The sequence below is a fragment of the Gossypium hirsutum genome, chromosome D11 (genome assembly GCF_007990345.1).
Source record: "Gossypium hirsutum isolate 1008001.06 chromosome D11, Gossypium_hirsutum_v2.1, whole genome shotgun sequence".
Classification (NCBI taxonomy): Eukaryota; Viridiplantae; Streptophyta; class Magnoliopsida; order Malvales; family Malvaceae; genus Gossypium; species Gossypium hirsutum.
The window spans coordinates 13,059,476-13,065,412 of NC_053447.1; positions in this window are offsets into that span (position 1 = coordinate 13,059,476).

The following is a 5,937-nucleotide window of genomic DNA, read 5'->3' on the forward strand; positions in this document are numbered from 1 at the left end:
AGTCCACAATGAACACTCCAAATCCCACAAAAATAAACAAACCAAAAAGATAGACGAAGATTGAATTTTTAGCAATCAGATGTTCACATTAAGATATATAGCTATTTATGAAAACATATTAAAAACCATGAAAATCAGGATACGAATTCTACCCTTACTTTTCACCTGTTATAGAATATGCATATTTGATCATGGGGACAGTGAAGCTGAAGCTGAAAATATATAACTATTAAACCAAGTTGAGGGGAATGAAGCCTGGTCCGAAATCATTCAAAACACATTTAAGGTCCATATGAATGAATGGTCTCGAACCAGTCAGCATTCCCCGCAACAGTTCACGTTATAGACGCTCAAGAGAAAAAGGAAGAGAGCAAATAAGGAGAGATACAGAGAGACTGATGAATATGGGATTAGTGCATTTGATTTTTCCATGCACAAGTTTTACACAATGGGGTCCTTTATATACGTAGTGATTGAGGGAGATTCCACGACATGAGTCCCACTAATTTCTACCATAACCCTTCTTTTCACACAGAGGGATCCAGGTGGTTTATAATTTTAGTGCTACTATGAACCCCTTATACCACTTCGTATATATTCCGCTCCAATAAATTAACGCCACCTCATTTTCTTTTTTATCAGATCATTAAAAGCTGTCACAAAAATTTACCCACCAAAAACCCACTTTCCCGTTGAAAAAAAACAATCCAAATTACCCGAGTCTAACTTCTGAAACCTATCTTTCAACTCTTCCTCTAGAGTTTTTGCCCCATCATCTAAAAGCTTTATTTTTTTTTTCATGTCATTAAAATCCTTTCTATATGTGAATAATAAAATTGAAGAATATTAAATAAAAAATTAAATTGTAACATATAAATACATCAAATTAAGAATATTAAATTAATACAATTATTTATCCTGATGTTGTCTATATACTATTATTATTTTTAATTTTTATGGACATACTATGATATCATTTCTATATATAAAAATAAAAATATTAAAGTACCATCGAATAATATAATTTATTTTAAAAATGAAATGATATTTTTATAATTTTTCAAATCGAGTTAGTATTCGATTAACTCGTGACACCAACTCACTCAATAGTTTATTTAATTGTACAAAAAAGTATAACCTATTTTAAATACGAAAGGGCATTTTTATAATTTTTCTAACCGAGCATTTGGGACATCAACTCAGTCAAAGCAATTTTTCTAATCGGGATTTAAATAATAGTACAAATAAATATAAAAAAATCTAATGGAGGTTTAAATAATAATATAAATAAACATGAAAAATAATTCCAATTTCAAAAAGAAGAAGGAATGGATCTAGAACGCTAATGAACAATAAATTTATCACTCTTAACAAAAAAAGAAGAAGCTGTGAACAAGTTATTGATGAGTAAATGTTTTGTAAGTGTTGCTATTGTATTAATGATTTTGAGGTCAACTTCAAGGCACCCATTTTTAGCCTCTATATTAGGATTTTGGCACCGGCATTAGCTTGTGTCAACTACTTGCTTTTCAGTCAATATTTTTTTGTATATATATTCCAACCAGTTGGTAGCATGAAATTTTGATAAATATTTAGACGAAGAAAAAACTTGCTTGAATTAAGCAGTAAAGTTGCTTTTTATAAAGTGTAAAGAAAAATCAATCCATGTGTTTTCAACTGACAGCTCGAATTTGTTAGAAACAAAGTAGCAATCCTACTGTAAATAACGTCGACAGTGGATATTTTCCTTAGCTGAATGCTTAAATGGTTCCAATAATTATAAAGAGGAGATTTTGTAAAATTTTCTCACTCATTTATAGTGGTATTAAAATTTTTGAGTTTGGATCATTTTCTCTATTAATATATCTTCACTCAAAGTATTATTATCCATTTCATTCTTACTGTTTTAATTCAACATTTACATTTGAATCTTATTAATACAAGACGTTGGGATATAAACTATGCTGGTGATTCATACCATTTATAATACGGAAAGCCACTAAAAATGGTAGTTTAGAATATATATATATATATAAAAGGAGATTGAGAGAGAGCCATTTCAGGGAGTTTGTATTACAAGTAGTTAAGTTATTTTATTTGCCTTCTTTGGTGCTCAAGAGAGATATGTATAATGGGAGGTTGGCTTAACGCGAGTCTTAACCATTAAGCATAAATATTGTTGGAGTCTATATGAGGTGACTAAGTAAAGTGATTTTAGATTTGAGAAGGTGACTGATTGACGGGTGTTAGCTTGTGCTCTTCCTTATATATCTTCTGAGGATTATATGGGCTCACCTTATATGACATGGCGCTTGGCAAGGTTGAGACTAGTCTCTTGGAGCGGTTGAACTTCGTTGAATTCTATCTTCAAACATTAAGTGGTACAACATAAGTCCAACTTAATTGAGCATAATAATTACCTCCTAGATGAAAGACAAAATACAAAGTGACTTGGATTGAGTAAACTTGGCAAGGTTTAGGAAGTGTTGGTGAGGCTTGAAGAGATCTCAAAGTGTTATGATTAAATCGCTAATCACCGTGCCTTTGCTTTAATTGTTCTTAGAGATGCATTCATCTCTGATTAAGGTTTTTAAAATAACATCATTCTTTGTTTGCGAATTCGAAACCTTTATTTGTTTCTATTTTCCGTTTTTGCACTTAAATCTTTTTTCTTATTTTGTTGTCTTTGGTCGAGAGATTCCTTTTGCATTTCTTGTTTTTCCATTCTTATCATTTTGTTCTTCGGGCTGGATATTGATTTTTCTAAATTCCAATCAAAGCATGTTCTGATGGTAGATGAAGAATAGTCACTTTCCGGCAGAAAATATAATTGTGCTAAAACTATTGGAAAAAATACTTTAACCAACAAATATAAATATAAATATTTATGTTAAATACAATATCTTAACGAATAATATAAACAAATATTTATTTATTTTTATGTAAAAAACATCAGATTTTAAAAATAAAACAAATTAAATAAATATATTTATATCTATTTAAAACATCAAAAATTAAATAAACAATATCTTTTAAAATGAGAAATGGAATAAGGGAATCGAGTTTTACAAGATGTTGAAGCCTATTTTCCCAATTTTCTTAAGACTGATTCAATCGCTCCTACGGTACTTGGAGAAACGTTGGTCGTCTGTCTCCCAAGGTACAACAACAAAATGATCGTGGCAGTAGTACCTTTGTAGTGATCAACGAACAAACCTTGCATTCTTCTATTACCGAAACGTTTGAAAATTTGGAGAGAAAAGAGAAAATAGTTTTTGAGAGTGAAAAAATTCGTGGTGTGTCTGTCAAGAATTCTGCAGTATTCTTTAGGTTTTTATAGGCATTCAATATGGAGAAATTTTGGAAATTTTCATGAATAAGTATACAAATCTGCATCAAAAGAGTCTTTAAATCAATTTCAATAAAATAAAATCAAATTGATTGGAATCAAATCAAATAGAGATATTTATCCTTTAAAACAGATTCTGTATAATATCTGTTGAGAGAAAAAAATAAATTTCATATTGGGCTAAAATATCTGCAGGTCCTTTTTGGGCCCGACCAGTCCAAACCTTTCGCGTCACCCACGTCATGCGGGCAATGGGTTTGGATCTACACCCCTTGCGCGTGAGGCAAAATTTCAAACTCAATAATTCAATAACCTTTAAGTAAGTTCTCATATATATACATATCTCATACTTGGTATTTAACCAATGTGAGATTTAAGCTTTTTTTTTCCTCAACAAATATTCACAAGTGGCTTACTTTGAGTATCAATTTCTCATTCATCATTCAACCATTTTGAGCATATAATATACCGTTGTAAAGGTCTCATGGAGTGGAATATAAAACCATAATTTTATGATTCAACTCTACCAATTAAGAATATGCCTCAAAATTTTCAAAAATTACAATTTTTCCAACAAAAACTTAAGAAGTTGGTGTTGTATGCGACTCTTTTTTGTCTCCCACCAAACTGCTTCCCAAGATGCTATTAGGCACTCTTGTTCTAATATGGAGATTTGAGGAGGGGAAATCATCAATCTGATATGAATTTCATCCTCATGTTAGCTTCATAGGAGTGCCTAAACTTTTTCGTTTGACATTAGCTCGTTTGGAGTAGCAAACCCTTGTCCCTTCAAGATATTTTCCTTCCTGCAAAGCTTTTGTAGCTTTTGTTTTGAGGGGCATTTCATCTTCGCTTTAAGTAACCCTCTTCGCATCATTTTGGCTTGTGTGAAGAGGTTGAGTTGTTTTCCTTGCCAAGTGATTGACCATGGGGAAACCTATTTGACTTTTTTCCCCTTTTTTTATCTTTACTTTTGAAGGGGGTTGATGTTGTGTGTCAACTTCCTAAGACTTCGCTTTCTTTTGTATATATATTCAAGGTAACAACAAGAGGGGAAGACAAGGGTCCTGCCCCCCCTAAACTTGGAAATTTAAAATTTGGCTCTTTGAAATTTATAAAGCTTTAAATTGGTAAAGGATGAAATTGCACTTTGATTCCCAAATGATAAAATTTTGAGCTAATCCTTTAAAAAATTATAGAAATATAAGCTACTAAAATGATGAAATTACCTTTTAACTTTTATAAAATTATACAACTTAATTCCAACCCTCAAAATTTTTTTTGGCTCCACCCCTGCATATATCATAAGGCTTCTAGGACCTTCTTTACTGTGATATCTTCCCTCTTTCTTCTTCTTGAGAGTGAGGTATTCACGTCATGTACAATATGAAAAGCCTCTAGCGCTGAACATTTAGGATATATAAGGAGGTTGGGAGAGGGTTGTTGTATGGTGTTTGTATTATTAGTTATCTATTTGCCTTATTTGGTGTTGAAGGGAGCCGGTATTCATAGTGGGAGGTTGACTTGGCGTGAGTCTTAATCATCAAACATTTTACTTCATAAGTACAAATGATAGTGGCAAATAGGGGTGAGCAAACAGTTAATTGTTCGGTTTGATTGTTATTTTTTTTTTAAATTTTATCGACTTAACTGCCATCATATATAATAACTAAACCGATTGACTTATATGGTATAAACTAACTTAACATCAATTGATTTACTAATTTATTTAAAATATATTTAAAACAATGAAAATATAAAGATATTTAATAGATTAACCAACTTATATTTTATAAAATATAAATATATTAAAAATAATTAAAAATATTAAGTTGGTCAATTCGGTTATGAAATTCAATAGCCGATAGCCGACTGACATAACCAACTTAATTGGTCCTACGACTAATTTAATTGACAACACCATTTAAACCAAAATCAACTTAACCGATCAAATCAAATTTAACTGATTTATACAATCTCCTAGTGGCAGATTGTCAACTAAGAGTAATATTGGAGTGTATGTGAGATGAGTAGACAAAGCGAGAGTAGACTTAGGAGGTGACAAATTGATGAGTATTGGTAAGTTCTCTTCACTATATATCTTCAGGAAATTGCGCAGTTCCATCTAATGTGACATGGTGTTCGAAAAATCTGACACTAAACTCCTAACGGAATCAAGCTTCGCTAAATTCTATCTTTAGACGTTAAATTGTATGGTACAAAGCTAACTCAAATAAAAGTCCATCAATCATTGATACATGTTGCACGTTAAAACTTAAATATATATAAACTTGAACTTAACAAATACTACAATATATATATATATGATTACATAGAGTTTAAACAATGCTATTCTAAACATTTGATAAATTAAAGAGAAGTTGTTAATGATTATGTAAGGGAAAGGAGGTGCAGCAGGATCTATCTAACCCTTTTATTCCCTTCCCCTAAGGTAAGGACAGAATATTGCAGTCAGGGAAGATAATTTAATCATTTGCAGCTGTAAATTTCAGTCTCCTAATCTACAGCTTACCAAATCTAACGAGTACCTTTACTGAAATCTCTACCTTAAATATGTTAAAACTTGA